Here is a 19715-nt window from a genome sequence, read left to right on the forward strand (position 1 = left end):
GGAGAAAGGACTCATGGACATGGACAACAATGTAGTGATTGCTAGGAGCAAGATGGTATAAGGGGACTAAACAGTAATGGGAAAAATACAATAAAGGTTAAATTTTTTTAAAAAGTAAATTGAAATAGGCATTGGCAGCAGGCAGAGTTGGGCTGAATCTTGGCCCTGCCTCCTCACCAGCTCTAAGCATTCTGAACAAGTAACTAACATTTCTAAGCTTCTTTCTCCTTGTGTGCAAAATTAATATAATACTGACTCTTCTCCAGAAATAAATAAGGTAAGTAAATGAAAGAGCTCAGCACAATACATTATACTAACTGTGCAGTAACTAATAATTCCCTTCTTGTTTCACCTTGCAGGAAAATGGGCCCAATGAAGAATACTGTTAGAAGATTCAGAATGAGTAATGGCATTCTTTATATTGGTCAGATGGGTGCTATATTCCCGGTTTCTACCAGCCCCCAAACCACTGCATCTCCCATTCACCCCCCCACACCACCCCCAATCACACGTGACTTCCCATCACAACCCAGCTGTATTGTGCCAGTGCTGCCACCTGGTGACATGTATCAAGAACTGGTCCTCTCTTTCCCTTCGAGGGGCTCAAACCCATGCTGCCCATTTTTTTTCCTGTAATCATTTCCCCTTCTATTACTAGCAACAGGCATTGTCTTTCACATGAAACCTCTAACTCTTTTCTGTAAATTCTTTCACTCAGAAACCTCTGAAAACTCTTCTCCGCGCCCCCCCCCCCCCCCCAACACTCTCCATCTGTGCTCCATCTTGGTGCCCAAACCAACCTCAATAGAGGCTGATAAGCATTAGGGTAGCTCCAGGGGCTCTCCTAACTGTAGCGCAGAACAGAAAAGCCATCTGTCCAAAAGTGAAATTGGAGTAAAAAGCATTGCTATCAGCCTGGGAAGTCTTAAAGGTTCCCAGAAGTTCTCTTCGCAATCGCTGTAGAAACCTATACCTCTTTCTTAACCTTTAAGAAAAACTCTCAAATTCCAACGCTCGTGATCAGTCACAAATAATTCCTTTTTTCACTTTTTTATTGCTGCTCTTGGAGAGAAGAAACCCTTGTCCAGGCTCATACTGGAATCATGGAAGCCCACATAGGCGAAGGTAGCAATCTTTCCCCTTCTTCAAATTGCTTCTTGGCCCCCCATTCTGGTGCTCTCTGGGAGTGGAGTGAAGAGAACCCTGCAGTTACTCGGGTTTCTCCCTCCTTTGTCTTTCTCTTCTCCCAGTTACTGCTTTTCCTGCTCCTCAACTTAGTACCATCAGACCTGGGCCCCAGCTCTGACAGTACCACTTACTAGGTGTGTGACATGGGGTACATACCCCTCCTGGGTCTCAATATTCTTATCTTTTAAATGGGAACAAGACAGTACCAATTTCATAAGATCACTGCAAGCATTAAATGCAGCAATAAATTCAGGAGAGAGGGAGAGGCAACACAGTGGCTGGCACAGAATAAGCCTTCAGTGTTAGCCTTGCTCATTGAGTCCCTTTGCGTCTTTCACTGACACTAGCTTAAGCTTGCCAGCATTCCTGGGGGGACGCTCCTTGGCTGTCCACATGCTGGACTCTCCCTCTACTTATGTTCAAGTAGCGGGGTGGGGGGGTGAACAAGTCTTCACGGGCTTAAGGAACCCACAGGACTTTTCCCAAAGGAGATTCACATTTCCTCTTTCTTGTTTTCCTCCTATTTTCCAAGCCTCGACAACTTCAGGTTAGGAACTAGCAGAAGCAGTTTATATCTTTGAACACAGTTTTTTTAAACCTAAAGTCGGGGTACATTTTTAAATGTCTTTCTTCTAATTATAAGTGAGGCATGACTATTGAGGATAATTTGAGAAAATATAGAAGGGTTAAAGAAGAAAATCAACTAACACCCCCTTCCTTCCAGAGATAACCACTAATAACATCCACAATCTCCATAGGCATAGCTCTCTGTTTGTTAGAAATGCACTCTTAACATTTTTAATGTTTTTGTTATATTTTAACGTTTCGCATTTGTCACTTAACTTATATAGTGAATATTTACCAGGATTAAAATATTCATCAAAACTGTACCATAATCTATCATGAAAATATACAATAATTATTTACATAGTCTCCATTTTTTCCAATTTTATATCATTTAAACAGTCCTGAAGTGAACATTTTTATCAGAAAAGTTTTGTCCTCAATTCTGAGTTTTTGGTGGGGGGATTAACATCCGGAGGGGAATTGTTGAGTTAGAAAAGGAATGCCCTTTTCAAGACTCTTGGTAGCTATAGCAAAACTTTTGCGGGAAAGTCGTATTTCTTTACCATCCCATCAGCAAAGTCTGAAGGACCGAAGAGGTCCATTTTTAACCCAAGATCCTGGTGAAACAGCCCCTTGGGTTTCTGAGTAGAGATTGGGGACAGGTACTGACCAGGACGCGCGAGAGGAAGTGACACTGCTTCTGCTTCTCACTGTCTTCAGGAGAAGCTCTGGTGTATTCACGAGGCGTCATGCTTCAGATTACTACTCCCGACACTACTCTGAATGTCTCCACCATCTTTTTGGCCAAACCCCAAACGCACCAGCTCTAAAACTGGCCTGCCTGCATGGCAACACCTGAAACCCATCCTCATCACCCTATCATTAGCTGAGTTCCTCAGGTGTTGCCTTTACCACACCAATCAGAAGTAACTTTTTGCTCACGTGATTCCTATTTGTCTCCCCCACAATAACGTAGGCTCCACGAGGGACCATCTAGTCTTATTCATCACGGTAAGCCCACCCCTGGCCCTCTGCCTGGCACAGAGCAGGTGGTCAATAAATATTGCTGAATGACTGAGTGACTTGTATTTGTCCTTTATCCTGTAGCACACCTGCCCTTTAAGTGCACAAGAGCCATCATGAGGTCCATAAACAGATCTAAATGTTTATGAGTGACTTACAGGATAGCCACTTGTATCACCAAGGAGGGCAGAGTTTCTTGACTGACATAGTCAACTTTGTCAACAAAATCCATTGTTACTCACAACCTGCCCAGTTTAGAAAGTCACTTAGAGGAGTGGCACCAGCATGTGGCAATAGCTGCGTTGCTGCATCCCTGGGCTGCCGTTCAGTGCTGACTCACAACTCTCACGATGGGAGAGGGGTCACCTCTGGGATTCCGATTCTAGAGGGATGTTTTAGAGCAGTTTGGACCAGCTGAGCTCTTCACAACCCCATGAGGTGAGTGCGAGCTGTTGAGAGAATTGGTTTCCTGTCATTTAAAGTGCCCAAATTAAACGCCTTCATAACGTGCAGAGAGTGTAGGAACCAAACTGCCTAGTTTGAATCTCAGCCTCTTCCTAGTTGTATAACTCTGGGTGAATTACTGAACTTTACTGTGCCTCAGCTTCTTCATCTGCAGAACAGGGATATTATTCATGGTCTCTTCCTCATAGTTTTCATCCACTGAATCTACCTGATTGGGGGGTTACAGATATCATCCCACCGAGCAGGAGAGAAAGCTCACGCACCTATAATGAATGTGTACTGGGGACAGCTGCTCCAGTGGCCGTGGCCTCCAGGCTGTATAAAGGAACAGGACGGCACGTGCCCTGCTGGGCCTCACAGAGCTCAGGGTGCATAAACAGTTACTCACGTGCAGTGAAATTAGCTCATCATGAAAATGGTCACTGGCTACAAAATAGGAGTGGAGAAGAGATTAAGGGTGGGGTTTGGTTTTGTTTTGTTTTTCTGACCACAGCTGCAACTGGCTAGTGTCTCTGGGACAGGTCTTTTTTTCCCCAGTTCTGCACACTGAGGACTGAAAGCCAGGTAGGCCTGATTCCAGGCCACCTGAGGGGCCTAGAATGCATTGTCCTTTCATGAGGGCAGCAAGTATAGGAACCACCTGGGGGTCTGCATCACCTCTTCTCCCAGGAGAGAGTGGCTTCTTTGTCCACAGTGTTGGACAAAGCCAACCCTTCATAGGCTGGAAGTCAGGTTGCCTTCCCTGTTGTTTTTTTCCTTCCCTTTATGAGCCTTGTTGTTGAAAGGTCCTCACTGAACCTATCTTTAGAGGTTATGTCTCCCCATAGTTATGCATGAGGCAGGGAAAAGCTACAACTATAACTTGACACTTGGCAATTCACCTTAGCCACCCTAAAAAACAGCCGGCATGGGTATAAAGCATCCACAACAATGCTGGCCCAATGGCCGTTACAGTGATTTACTCTGGACCACATGAAGTTCAGCGGCGGGGAAATAGGGCAGAGCCTGAAATGGTCTTTCACACTCGTGTCGTAAATTCAGACCATGGCTTCAAAGGTGGTGTCAAAGTGTTGGTTGCCCAAAGTCAACGGGCCTAGGTTTTGTTTTCCAGGGCAAAGGGACACCATCAGTGACGGGAGAATTCTGTGGAGGTGACCCAGGGATGGGTTCCCAGTCACCTCTCCCCTTGCTGAGTCCCTTCGACCTAGAAGAATGGACATAAAAGGTGTCAGTAGCCCTGGTGCTCAGTAAATCACTAGGTGTGAACCCAGCCGGGCTGGGTGACGGCCTTCACGGACCCTTTCTCCTGGAGGCCAAGTCCAGCAGTGACCCCACTGATGGGTCGCCATGAATGTGAGATCAGCCGGCCTGCTCAGTCACCAGAAGGGACCTTTTCCAGGATTAGGAAGAGGGGACAAAAGAAGACTCCTCATTCCCCAAAAGAAGCGGCCCCAACTGTCTCACCAGGTGGAAATTTCACTTGACAGAGTGCTTAAGAAAACACCACATGCTGATGCTGAGAACTTAATCATCTCCAGTGCTTACTGAGCTCAGGCTTTATGCCAGGAATAGTGCTACTGAAGAAAAGAAAGGAGAGAGAGAGGGGCAGGCTGAGGGGGAGGAAGACAGAAACGGAGGAAGGAAGAAAGAAAACATTTTATTTTAGAATCAAAAAGACCACTGAGGGGGAAAGTGGCTAGACTGCACTTCAAAACAGCATTAAGTCATTCATCAACATCTCCAATCTATTAAGGGAATACATTGCCCCAATATTTAACATTGAGAGGTAAGCATGATTAGAATCGCTACATTACGAGAAAGCGAGGTTGAAAACTACCCACACTCTCACAAACTAGCTGCACTTAGGTGTGTGCATAGTCTTTTATATTTTTGCCACATTAACTTAGATTTTTAAAAATTAGAATTGCAGATGATGCATTTATACTTAGCGATAAGGTCATGCTAAACAAAAAGAACAAGTGTTTTAACCATTTTTATGTACTTTAAAAAAAATAAATGTCTTTTTTTTTAATTTTATTGGTTGTAGCAGAGAAAAAAGCTGGCTCAACCTTCACCTTAAGCCTGGATATTTATTAAAGGAGGAGAGTCACACACCAGCTGGTGACTCAAGGAGACCGGGGTTCAGGAGGCTCGGGGTCTATCCACACGCCATCATTCACCTGCCGTGTGACCTTAGCCCAGTCCTTTCCCTCTTCTGCATGTATCTCAGGCTCATCTTCTAAAGTGAGGAGGCTTATTTCTCAGGTTCCCTCCCCCCAGGTTCCAAAGTTAATTGGTGCCTGGGAGGGTAGCCTGCCACCTGGACACCTCAGCCCAAGAGACCAAAGCTATTCAGGGCCCTTTATACTTTATCTTGCCTCACCGTGCTTGTCGGGCTAGATTTGCACTATGTTGGGACCACAGAAAAGCCTCACTTTATGTAGCAAAAGCCTCGGTCACTGACACTACCATAATGCCCCAGTCCAGGGATGCCAAATAGGCTTGATTTTATTTGCATTATACCATCACGGTCCAGTTAGGGCACAGAAATCATACCAGTTATTTCAACAGAGTTCCATATAAAGAACTGCTAACCAGGTAACCAAAAGGGTAATGAAAAAGAACTCAGGGCCCTGGCTGGTATAGCTCAGTAGATTGAGTGTGGGCCTGCAAACGAAAAGGTCTTTGGTTCAATTCCCAGTCAGGGCACAAGCCTGGGGTGCAGGTCAGGGGGGGCACAAGAGGCAACCACACATTGATGTTTTCACTCCCTCTCTTTCTCCCTCCCTGTCTATAAAAATAAATAGGAATATTTAAAAAAAAAACAAAAACTCAGGGTATGGTGGAAGCAATAACTTCAGGAAGCAGCTACCGCCCCTACAAGCCAGTGCCCAAAGGGAATTATGAGAACATGGAAGCTTGGACAAGGGGCCCACCCAGGCACGACTCAGACGTCCAAGCAAGGGCCTGCAAGGCCCATGTTTCTAAGGGGGCACAAGGAAGCTGGGGTTACAAGTCTGTGGGGAAAACTACAAACTGCGTTCAGCTTTTGCTATAGGAAGAAACTGCTGCTGCAGTAGTGAAGGAACCTCTCCCGGGACGCTTCCAAGAAAAGAAGCAGACAGGAAGGAGCATGTCCCTTCCTCCTCCAGCTGGGCTGCCTCTCTCTGGCTCCCCGTGGTGGACAGAGTCCCAGCCCCAGCATCACAAAGCAGGGGTGGAAGGGTGAAGCTGGAGGTGTGACGAGCATTTGGGCTTATTACCTGGCCCCTAGCACCTTCAATCAGTTGGGTAATTGCTTCCTAGAGGGCAACACTGAGGTCAGGAAGCCTAGTCTGGGCTCAGCAGAAAGAAAATCTTGTGATGAGCCATATACCCAGAAAAGAAAAACGGTGGCATGAATGCCACATACGTGCTCTGTGCCTGGTGGCTAAATTACCCACACAGTGAACAGGAGAAGTGACCACTCCTTCCCAATTTCCAAAAGCAAGGGCAGCAGGGCAAGCAAAGGGAGCTGCAGAGCCCAGATGATGACCCACAGAACCTCTTCCCTTCCTCACCTTAACCAGCAATCGCGTACCTAATGGCATAATTAGGTTGTTGTGCCAGAATTTGAAGGTAAAAATTTAGTCCCCTGGCCCAGTGCTTTCCAGGGAAATGTTGATCAGAGCCAAATAGGTTTAAAAGGATGCCCCTAACTGCTGCCCTATCCCAAGCCAAGGATATTCTTCTTTTACAAACTTGGAAAGTCAAGAGTGGGGGATGGGAGCAGAATCTTGGACGACACAGGCCAAGCACCGCCCCCTCCCCTAGAGAACAGAGTCCATCTGATGGCTAACAAAGCCAGGTAACTTTGGGTCAGACGTTTTCTTGGTGTTTAGATGAAGTAACTGATACAACCCTGTCGAAAAACACCAAATTAGTATCTTATATGAAGCACAACTTTTAGTCTTTCCAACGGGGTTTCTGGGGCGGGGTTTCAAGGGGCGTGCCAGAGCCAGTTTGCACCAGCCCGCAGGAAAGCAGAAGACGCGTGCACACTCTTCCCGGAGCTGCAGTCCTGGGCCTCACGTTGCTTGCTTGCAAGCCGCCCAGGCAGGTGGAGTGATGCCACAAAATCAGCAAGTGCTACAAAACAAGGCTGGCTTCCTTCCTTCCTTTCTTCCTTTTTGTCTTTCTTTTCTTTTTTTAGTACGAATAAAATTTATCCTTCCTCAAATACTGGTCTTAAAGTTCTTAAGCTTCTAGAAACAAAAAAAAAACAAAAACAAAAACAAATCTGTCTCAAATCTACCTTGACCTCAGGAGCACAAGGCAGATTTTTGGTTCAAATGTGAGAAACAAGGGGGTGGAAATAATTGAAAAGGAGGTGAGCCTGGGGAAAGTTAATACAGCAAAGAATTGAGGCCACAAGCACATTCCAGAATTCTGAGTCTTTGGATTCTTTTTACCAATAGAATGAGCTAATAGCTTTCTCACATTTTCCTGTTCAGATTTAAAGGACAAATACTGTCAGTAAATGGCCTATATAGTGCTTAGCACATAGTAGGTCCTCAGTAAAATGTGGCTTCTTTCACCTTCACTGAGGCTCAGTGAAGGAGAAAGAAGCCAGCAGTGGGTGCTTCATCCTCTCCTGCCCTGTGCAGTGACAGTGAATCCCTGGGCCGGGCCATGTGACTCATTCTCCTGGGCTTTCTTTCAGAAACAGAGTCTGGTGCATTAGCAAGGAGTAAGAACCCCACTTGCTCAATTAGCATGAGATGCACTCAGGTTATTCAAAAAAGCAAGTGGAATATATAACAAGTAAATAAAACCACTAATGTTCCTTCGAAGCATGGAATCTTGGTGAGCCGCCCCCTTGTTGGATGGTTTCCCTTTCGTCCCCTTCCAAGCCTTTTCCTCTTGTCTGTGATTCAGACTCTACATGTTCAGCCTGCTCAGTTTCATCCATAACCACATGCACCTTCCCACTGCCACCCATTAATGAATCCCAAGTCAATTCTTCTGTACCCTGAACACCAGACCGTATCTGCAGCTGCCCCTAGGACCTGGAAGCTAAACTTCCCCTAGACAACCCACAGTCAACATGTCCCATCTCAAACTCTTCATCTTCCCCTGCTTCTGACATTGACTGTGGTCTGCCTTCTCTGTCCTACTGAAGTTCCTTCCAGCTCTAGTAATCCCAGTGCCTCCCTCACCCTCATTCCTCACATCAGGTTAATTATAGGGTCCTATGGTTCAACCCCCATAAAGAAATTTCTGGGCCCATATGGCTTCACAGGTGAATTTTACCAAACTTTAAAACATAAAATAATGCTGCCTCAACACAAATCCTTCCAGAAAAGTGAAGAGGAAGAAATACTACCCAGTTGACCCTATGATATCATGATTATTTTGGTATCAAAACTATATAAAAACATTACAAAAAAGAGAAAACTACAAACCAATATTCCTCAAGAACATATATAGAAAAATTCTTAACAAAATGTTATCAAATTAAAATTTAAAATATATTAAAAGGCCAAGACCAACTAAGCATTATGCCAGGAACACGAGGTTAATTTAACATCAATCAACATAATTCACCATGTTAACAGACTAAAAAATAAATAAATAATTTATTATCTTGATACATACTGAAAAGGTGTTTGATACAACATCCATCTTTTTTAAAGATTTTATTATTTATTTTTAAAGAAGGGAAAGGAGGGAGAAAGAGAGAGTTAAATACCAATATGTGGTTGCCTCTTAAGTGCCCCCTACTGGGGACCTGGCCCAAAACCCAGGTATGTGCCCTGACTGGGAATCGAACCACTGACCCTTTGGTTCGCAAGCCTGCAAACTCAATCCACTGAGCCACACCAGCCAGAGCACAACATCCAACAGTCAATCATATTGATTTTAAAAAACAATATGAACTCTCATCAAACTGAGAATAGAAAGGAACTTCCCCTATTTGATAAAGGGCATTTTTAAATTTCTAGGCAACATCATATTTAAAAGTGAAAAACACAGTGGTTTCTCATGTGCAGGCTAAAAAATTAATATTTTTCCTCCCCCTTTTAAGTTATTCTAGCTAAGCTAATAATTAAATTAACAGACAGATTAACAGGAAAAATCAAAGTTTAATACATCTGCATGGGCAATTCACATAAGCATAAAAATTTCCGAGACAGTGAGGCAACATTAGGTATACAAGACATTTTGGAACAAAAGAGAAGAGAAGTGGGCAGGGTTTTAGACTTCAGAACTAAGTGGGAGATTTACAGGCAGTTAAGGAAGAGCAGAATATACATGGCAGGAAGATTCTTGTTAGGCAACTCAGAAGCAGTGGGACACAGGGGCTATCCAGCTAACAGAGCACTTCCAGAGAAGAAACATCCAAACCAGTAAGAGTTTGTATGAGTTTATTCGAGCCTAAATGACGACAGCTGCCTAGAAGCAAAATCTCAAGAAACTGAGGAAGTGCTCCAGAAAATGGCGGTTTTGCAATTTACATTATATACCAGAAGCAAAGAGGAAAGACACAAGGAAGGTACACAAAACCCACTGGTGGCACAGGGAGGTGGGAGAAAGCAAAGCAGGGAAACCTCCCAGATGGGAAGGAAGTAGAATAGGCACATACTTCTTTTACACGGGCAGGTGTAGGATGGTTAACAATTAAATAATAATAGTAACAACCAGGGGGTTGTGGTCTCTGCTCTGGTACAGTGGTTGTACTTCAAGGGGTCCAGGAAAAAGAAAATTATTTTGATATTCCACAGGTGTGTCATCTTATATGCAAAAAGGCAACAGGCAGGCTCAGTTAAGGTAAAATTTGCCCTTTGTCAAGGAAAAATACTGCCATAGGACATGACTACCGACCTTGACCCACTTTCAGTTAGTTTCAATTTCAGGCCATCCTTTACGATTACTTCAGTTGTCTGAGTCAGCAAGGCCCACTGTGCAGGCCTTCCCTGAGCTTGTTGTGGCCCCTCTTTCATCTGCATGTTTTTATTTATTTTTTAAAAGATTTTATTTATTTTTAGCCCTGGCTGTTGTAGCTCAGTGGATTGAGCGCGGGCCTGCGAACCACACGATCACGGTTCGATTCCCTGTCAGGGCACATGCCTGGGTTGCAGGCCGGTTCCCTGCAGGCCAGTTCCCAGCAGGGGACGCACAAAAGGCAACCATACATTGATGTTTCTCTCCCTCTCTCCTTCCCCCCTTCCCCTCTAAAGATAAATAAATAAAATCTTTAAAAAAAAAGATTTTATTTATTTTTAGAGAGAGGGGAAGGGAGAGAGAAAGAAAGGCAAAGAGACATCGATGTGTGAGAAGAACACCGTTTGGTTGCCTCTTGCATGGCCCCCACCAGGGACCTGGCCCACAACCCAGGCCTGCACTCTGACCGGGAATCGAACTGGCTGTCTTACAGTACGGAGGCCAGTGTTCAGCCCACTGGGGCACACCAGCCAGGGATCATCCTCACATTTTTATATCCCTGCAAGGGATGATCAGAAGTTGAAATTAAAACAATACCATACAATACCACCAAAAACATGAAACACTTAAGGATAAATCTGACAGAAAAAAATGCAAGGCCTGTATGCTGAAAATTATAAAACGTTTCAAAGAGAAACTAAAATGGAAACATATCCCAGGTTCTTAGATAGGACTTGTGAGGCCTTAACAATAATAATAAAAAGTGGAGAAAATGGCGATGGAAGGAGACTTGACTTGGGATAGTGAATACACAATACAATATACAGATGATGTGTTACATGGAATTGTACACCTGATACCTATAAAGTTTTATTAACCAATGTCACCCCAATAAATTCAAACAATTTAATTTAAATATAAAATATAGAACTTTTCAGGAAAAAAATTATCCAAAACTTAGAAATAAAGGAGAGAGGTGGGTTTCCCACATTCTTTCAATGTTATGCGAAAGTTCAGAGAATGAAGTTCAGAGATTGCTCAGAGAAATGTATTTAATTTCTCTCAACATTTACTATTGATTGAAGGTGCCAGATTTAAAATAAATAAGTAATACTTTACCTCCCACCTTCTAAATTCTTTTATCTGAGATAATAAATTGACAGACACTTCCGCCAAGATGGAGGCGTAGGTGGAAACGCTGTACCTTCTCACACAACCAAGTTTAAAAACAACAAAGTTTTGCCAACAAAAACACAGCCAAACCACAGAAAATTAAACTATACGGAAGTCTGACAACAACGAACCCTTCAGCCGAACCGGTAAAAGGGGCAGAGCCAGCAGCAGAGCAGGGTCAGGCAGGAAAGATCCACTGGACTGACCTGGGCGTTCACCCAGGCGCACAGGCAGCCGTGGGCGGCTCCCAGGTGTGGAGAAGTGGGCGGACCCACTGAGGGCTGACTGCAGTCACACATTCGTGCACAGATAAACTGGTGAAGGAGAGAGCAGTGAGACAGACCATGCAGGCCCCAGGGGCGGAAAGCGGCACAGGGGACAGCTATAGGCCCTTTGTAAACCCGCCCCCACTTACAGCGTCACAAACCAGCGACCTGGGTGGTCCCACCCTGGTGAACAACTAAGGCTCTGCTCCTCATACCTAACAGGCACAAACAGATCAAAACATGGCTCAAGAACAACTCAGAGCCCCAGAGCCCATAAACCTAAGCGACCAAGAAATACCCAAACTTTCAGATGCACAGTTCAAAACACTGGTGATCAGGATGCTCACAGAACTGGTTGATTTTAGTCACAAATTAGAGGAACATATGAAGACTAAACTAATTGAAATGAATGGAAATGCACAGGAAACAAATAGTGATGGAAAGGAAACTGAAACTCAAATCAAAGGAGTGGACCAGAAAGAGGAAAAAAATGACCAACCAGAAAAGAATGAAGAAACAAGAATTCAAAAAAATAAGGAGAGGCTTAGGAACCTGCAGGACATCTTTAAATGCTCCAACATCCAAATTATAGGGGTACTAGAAGGGGGAAGGAACAGCCACCAGTGGAAAACTTATTTGAACAAATAATAAAGGAAAATTTCCCCAATTTGGCAAAGGAAATAGACTTCCAGGAAACTCAGAGTCCCAAAGAAGTTGGACCGAAGAAGGAACACACCAAGGCACATCATCATTACATTAGCCAAGATTAAAATGAAGGAAAGAATCCTAGAAGCAGCAAGAGATAAGGGGACAGTCATCTACTAAGGAGTTCCCATCAGACTGTCAGCGGATTTCTCAAAAGAGACCTTACAGGCAAGAAGGGGCTGGAAAGAAGTATTCCAAGTCATGAAATCCAAAGACCTACAACCAAGATTGCTCTATCCAGCAAAACTTTCATTTAGAATGGAAGGACAGATAAAGTGCTTCTCAGATAAGATCAAATTCAAGGAGTTCATCATCACCAAGCCCTTATTATATGAAGTGTTAAAGGGACTTACCTAAGAAAAAGAAGATAAAAAAGATGAACAGTGAAAGGACAGCAAACTCACAGTTATTAAGAACCACACCTAAAACAAAAGCAAACTAAGAGGACAGCTAGATCAGGAGCAGAAACATAGAAATGAAGATCTCAAGGAGGGTTAGCAACAGGGGAGTGGGAGGAGGAGAAGGGGGAGAAGGTACAGAAAATAAGTAGCATAGACGGTAGGTAGAAAATAGATAGGGGGAGGGCAAGAATAGTATGGGAAATGTAGAAGCTAAAGAACTTGTGACACGTGGACATGAACTAAAGGGGGGAATAATGGAGGAGGGGGTGTGCAAGGTGGAGGGGAATGAAGGGGGGGAATAGAACAACTGTAATGGCATAATCAATAAAATATATTTAAAAAATTAACAGACAGATTAACAGGAGAAAACCTACGTTTTAATACATGCACATGGGACATTCACATAGGCATGAAAATTCCTAAAACAGTGAGGCTACATTGCGTATGTAAGACATTTTGAAGAAAGGAGAAAGTGGGAGATGGGCCATTATGAGAATAGGCGATTCACAGGTAGTCGAGGAAGAGGTAACACACAATGCAGGCAAATTTTTGCTAGGCAACAGGACAGACTCCCAGCTACAGACCCCGGCCTGAAGCCCTTTTCTTTACCACACTTCATTCAATTAGGCTAAGGTGAGCATAGGAGTTTTTTCTATCTGAATCTCTTGGGCTGCAAAGGGAAGGGAGAGTAAAAGGTTCTTTCTGAGTCTTTTTTTTTTTTTTAGTTTTAAATGCATGTTATATTTAGACAACCTTTTTTTTTCTTTCTTAAAAACAATGCCTCCACTCCAAATAAATAAAGGTCAAAAGAAATGAAGAGCTCAAGATAGCATCACTCCCATTTGTCCTAGTCCTGGTGTGTGGATGAAAAGCAGCAGGCAGATATAATGAAGGTGATCGATTCAAATTGCCAGATGGCGACCATTTTTCCATATCTAAACCATGCTTGAAGAGAATCACATATGAGGTCACACCATCCTCACGGCAGTCCAGCAGAGCAAACAAGCCATCATGCATGCATGTTTTCACCAATACAGAATTGGTGGGTTTTGAAATTAGCAAGAATGTTCTGCAGCCCCTATCATAAAAGGCTTTATTTATTCTGGTCTGTTCTTCCAGTTTCCTTTTGGTTGATTTTATGTAATCTTGGATAAACCCCTTGTAGGCTTTTTTGCAAAACTGGTTTCCTGCAAATGATGGTTCACGACAATATTAACACCAGTGACTACTGTGCTTTAGGTACTTTTATTCTCAAGGCCTTTCACTGAGGCACTTCCACCAATAAGCAAGTCACCAATGTCACCTTCTGTCCTATTGAGTAGCTTTCCTTTCTACCCCAACATATAGCTCATGTGCGGTCTCTCAGATCTCGCAGATGTGGAAGAACCATGAAGGAGAGTATTCATGGCTGATGAGGTCCCTGTAGAAGATGATTAGTAGATGGTCATGATGGCGGCTGGAAAGAGACCTGGGGTGGGGCGGGGGGAACACTAGCAGGAGACCAGAGCTCAGAGCCAGCACAGTGCAGCCCAGCTATGCTGGGGGGCAGTGGGGCATCAGGCAGAAAAAACTTTAATTTCCTAGTGAATGGCTTAAAATCAATATGCCAAAAGGCAAAATTGTTAGTCCCCTTCAAAATACAATCTATGATGTCTTAAAATGTCAGTTCTCTTCAGATTGATCTATAGATTCAACACAATCCCAGTCAAAATCCCAGGACACTTTCTCAGAAATCAAAAAGTTAATCCTTAAAGAAATATGGAAATACAAAGGACCTAAGGTAGTTAAAACAACTTTGAAAAACAGAACAAGATTAGAGACCTACACTAACCTGATTTCAAGACATTATTAAACTACCCCTATTAGGACAGTGTGGTATTGGTGTTAAAACAAGCAATAGATCAGTGGAACAGAACAGACATTTCAGAAATAGACCCCCACGTACATGGACAACCGGTTTTTAACCGAGGTGCGAAGGCATTCCAGGGGAGAAAAGGGAAATTTGGTCCATATCTCATACTGCATACAGACATTAATTAAATGTAGAGCCTAGCACCATAAAAATTCTAGAAGAAAACATAAAGAACACCTTGTAAGCATTAAACAAAGTTTTTATAGGATGTCACCATTAAATGACAGCAAAAGCATGATCCATTAAAGAAAAAAATGTATAAACTAGATGTCAACAAAATAAAAAACTTTTCTTTGAAAGATACTGTTAAGAGAAATAAAAAACAAGGCACATAAAGGGAAAAACTATTTGCGAGTCATACATAAGTGACTTGTACCCAGAATGTATAAAGAACTTTTAAAACTCAATACAAAAATTTAAAATATCTCCTCCTCACCCCCCAAATAGGGAAAAGATAGATACATAGCAAACAGATAAAAATATTCAACATCATTTTTCATTAGGTTAAGACAGATGAAAACCACGAAGAGACACCATCGTGCATCTATGAGAATGTCTAACATCAAAGAGTGGCCATACCGAGCACCGGAGAGGATGCGGGCAAGTGGAATTCCCATGTATTTGCTTGTGGGGGTGTAAAATGGAACACTGCTTAGGAAGGGTTTTTTAAACATATGTTCACTATATTAATATAGGAGAAGGGCATCAGAACTATGCAAGTCAACTGAAGTCCTACAAAGTTAAGTCAGTGGCCTGCTGCGCACTGTCTGACACGGAGCACCGTTGACCTGAGGTGCAAGCCGACCGCAATGAGCCTCTGGATGTAGAAAATTCCTGCGAAGTTGATGAATGGCTGCTCACCCATTCCTCATCATTTGCCCATATCACAAAGGGAAGGCCACAAAATACACCTTGTAAAGGTTAAAGTTAATCCCAGCGTTTTTTCCCCCCGCTCTTTACTTCTCCCTACCAGCAGCCTTCCACAGAAACTACAAACAGCTATCAGCTCAACCTCCAGAGACGGTTGGGGTCTATCTTCCTTCTCGTGTGAGGAGAGTCTGCTACTCCATCTGTGGAGTGGCTTTTCTTGCTCGTCCCCTCTGTTCAGTAAAACCCGCTTTTCCACTGTTACCTCTTGTCTGGCTCCAGTCTTAAATTTTTTCCCCCGTTAGAAACCAAGAACCCTGCTGGCTCCGGGCTTGAGTCCTCATGACTCACCCCTCCGGCATCAGTACCACCTGACCATTCCACTCCCAGGAATTGAAGGGGAGCAAAAGTTTGGCCTTTTGGGATATTGGTTTTAAGCTGATTATTAAGAAACAAAAACTCAGTAAGAAACTTTGACTCTCCCCACTCCACCCCTTCCTGCCCAAGAGATTCAGGTAGAAACACAAGCTTCAGGGGAGGTACCCGAGGATGTTTCCTTCAGCTGGTTTGAGTTAAGTGTGGTGACCGGAGGGCTTCAGACCCGGCCTGTCAGCTTGACACCCCCTGTGTCCCACTGTCCCCTCTTCCTCAACTGCCTGTAAACCGCTCACTCTCACTGCAGACACTAGCAGCCTGTGCCCCCGCCCCACACTCTCCTTTGTCCAAAATGTCTTACACACCCACTGTTGCCTCACTGTCTTTGGAATTTTCACACTTATGTGAATTCTCCATGTGCGTGTATTAAAACTTTGATTTTCTTCTTGTTAATCTGTCTCTGTTCATTGCATTATCAGCCCAGATAAAACTCAGAAAATGACAGGAAAGGCATTAATGTTTTTAGCACCCACATCACTTACTCAACATAAATGAAAGCACAGGTCCATATAAAGACTTGTTCGGGAATGTTCGTAGCATTTTTATTTGCAACAGCCAAAAACTGGACCCTAAATACCCATCAACAGGTGCCTAGGTAAACCAATGGTGGTTTACCAATATAACGGAGCACTACTCAGCAATAAAAAGGAACTATTTAGCACGTAATAACATGATTGATCTCAAAATCTTTAGAATGAGAGAAGAGTATACCATATGGGTCCACTTATAAAAAATTCTAGACAATGCAAACTAATCTACAATGACAGGTGGGGACTTCCTGGGGACTAGAGGAACAGCAGAGACTGCAGAGGGTCCAAGGAAACTTCTGGGGGTGACAGATCCGACCCCTCTCTCGACTGTGGTGATGGTTTCATCGGTGCACACAAAGGTCAAATTTTATGAAATTGTGTATCTTAAATATGTGCTATTTATTGTATGTGCATTATTCTTAAAGCTATCAGAAAAGTCAATAACATGCATAATAAATTTTCAAAATCAGCCTGGAATCAGCATTTCCCTTCAAAGTTTCTCGCAGCACTGTTTCCTGGTCACTTTCCCTCCCTGCCGCAGAGTCTGGGGTAGGGGCTGGAACAGCTGTGGTCCCCCCCAGCCCCGTGTCTCACCAGGCCCAGTGCAGGCTCCAGCACCCTCTCAGCTTCCTCCCCCTCCGCCTGCCAGCAGACTCACTGGAAAGGAAGGGCTGGCTCCCCACCTCTACTTTTGCCCCCCACCACACCGCCCTTCTCAGTGCGTGGCTCCAACCACCCTCCCCAGCTTATCAGCTGTCCCCAGGCAACAGCTGGAGTGTGTGCAGTGGGGCACCTCCCCCATTCTCCTACTCCAGGCTCGCTCTTCTCTCACCTTTCTACCTGAGGACAGCACCTCCAGGACCCTCTCTGATCCCTCAAAGCCTCAACCCAGCCCCCTCGGTCAGTTGCTTCTGGGCAAGTCCCCTGCTGTCATTCCAAAGAGATTGAAACAGTTTGGTTTGGCTTAAAGCTTCTGTTTGCATTGCCGAATTTGTCACACATGCTAATGAATAATCAGGCTGCTGGAGCAGACACACAAGCAGAAAACGGGTGGGGGTGGCCTCTAATGAATCTTTCCTGGCAGCCTGGCTGATAAGATGCAGACAGATGATGGGGGCCTCTCCTGGTTCCCGGATTTAGGTCTGTTCACCTCCCTGAGTGGCTAAGCTCCCAGGCCCCTGCTCTTCTGGCCATCGCAAGCTGGGGAAGACAAGGAAGGAGGTCGGACACTCCAGGTGTGGTCAGAGGGTGGACGTGGGGGCTGGCAGGGCCCAGCCCCGGCCCTTTCCCCCCACAGTGCCCCAACCTCCGGGTCTCCTCCGCCCAGACAAAGGAGCTATGCAATTTACCTGAGGTCTGCAGCAATCCGAAACTCTCTTCTCCCTGTTCTCAGTGACGGTTTTCCTCTTTGCAAGACTAGTTCCTATGTATTGTAGAGCCTTCTGGGAAGAAGGAAACAAGAAAATTAAACATGTGGTTCCATCATCCAGAGATAACCATTCTTGCTTTGCTTTCATCCTTCCTTACCTTTCTAATGGATATTGTGGGTAGTAAAAAAAAAAATACTTTTCCTCCCACCTTCAGAGTTCTTCTGGCTGGGCCAATAATCAAATTAACAGACAAATTAACAGACAGATTAACAGGAAAAAATCAAATTTTAATACATGCCTATGGGCAATTCACATCAGCATGAAATCACCAAAGAGTGTGAGACAACAACGGCTCTAAGAGACACTTCAGACAAAGGAGAAAGTGCGGGGAGGGGACAGGATGGTAGATTTCAGAAGTGAGAACAGGCGATTTACAGGTCCTTGAGGAAGAGGGGAGCACAGGGCAGGCGACCCCCTGCTGGAAATCAGAAGCAAAGGAACAGAGTGGGTACCTAGCTCACAGGCCTGAAGCATTTACCATTCTTTATTCAAATTAGGTTAAGGCAACAGTTCTATCTCAGTCTCTTAGGCAGGAAGGGGAAGGGTCAAGGGTTCTTTTAAGTCTTTTTTTTCCCTTAATAAAGAGTTTGAAATCAATATCCCAAAAGGTGGCAAAACTTTGGTCCCCTTCAATACGTTTTTGAAAACTCAAATAGTAACATAACAATAAGAATAATGTTCACTGAGCAAGTGCTACCATTGTGCAGATCCAGAGTGACCCCAAGCTGTGCCTGTGCGGTGCTAGGCTATGCTGAGCATTTCATATGGACTAGCTCTTCATTTCCATGATAACTCAGAGTGATGATGTAACTACTATCCTCATTAATAGAGTGATTGAGTAGCTCAGTGGATTGAGTGCGGGCCTGCGAACCAAAAGATCGCAGTTCAATTCTCAGTCAGGGCACATGCCTGGGTTGCAGGCCAGTTCCTAGCGGGGGCCAGTTCCCAGCAGGGGACACACGAGAAGCAACCATACATTGATATTTCTCTCCCTCTCTCCTTCCCTTCCCTTCTAAAGATAAATAAATTAAATTAAAACAAATAGAGTGATTGAGGCTTAAAGAAGTAGTTTGTTCAGTGTCGTCCAGTAATGATATGGGGCTGGGACTGCAGTGCAGAAGATATGATTCCAGGACCAGCACCCTCACTGCTTTGACACGAAATATCCTGTAAATATCTTTCTGAGTTTTTAGCCTTCAGTGTCATTTTTAATTATTGCAGTGATTAAAGCACGCCCTCGTGCAGAAGTACCGTGATGTCCTGCATCCCCTATCAGTGGACATTAGGTTGTTTTCAATAAGTCATTCTCTAGTGGGCATGTTTATAGTTAAACATTTGTTCAAAAACTAAAATTAAAATCCTCGGGCCAAAGCGTATGTATAATTTTAAGGCTTTTGATACACATTGCCAAGATCGTTCTCCAAAAATAATGGACCAAATTATACTTCCTACATCCTCATCCACACCAGACTACAAAACACTCTTCATCCAAGTAATTAGATGCCGCTCAAGTTCTGCCACATGAATAATAAAATGTACATAAACTAGAGGCTCAGATTAGCCCAATCTTCTCCAGCAGAAATTCCATTCTCCCCGCTGCCCACGACAGCAGAAGACGCATCACCAGACATTGCCACAAAGGAGCTGGACAGACGGTGCGAGAGCAACTTCTGAGCGGCTGAATCAGCTCAGTAATTCTAAATTTCTCAGAAAAGCCCTGTCACAGCCATTGTCACCAAACAGTCACTGTCAGTGACTGCAAGAGTGCACAGTGTGTGGAAGGTCTGAGCCCTGTCACGGCGGGGGAAAGTGTCCCCTTACTCTGTCAG

General features: G+C 44.2%; 1 pseudogene; it reads right to left on the bottom strand.

Annotated features, from left to right (window-relative positions):
* Positions 1-13335: 13335 nt before the first annotated feature.
* LOC119057742 (translationally-controlled tumor protein-like) lies at positions 13336-15489 on the bottom strand (annotated as a pseudogene).
* Between the last annotated feature and the right edge of the window lie 4226 nt (positions 15490-19715).

Source organism: Artibeus jamaicensis, unplaced genomic scaffold (genome assembly GCF_021234435.1).
Source record: "Artibeus jamaicensis isolate MK-2021 breed Jamaican fruit bat unplaced genomic scaffold, CSHL_Jam_final contig_332, whole genome shotgun sequence".
In the NCBI taxonomy this organism is placed as follows: domain Eukaryota; kingdom Metazoa; phylum Chordata; class Mammalia; order Chiroptera; family Phyllostomidae; genus Artibeus; species Artibeus jamaicensis.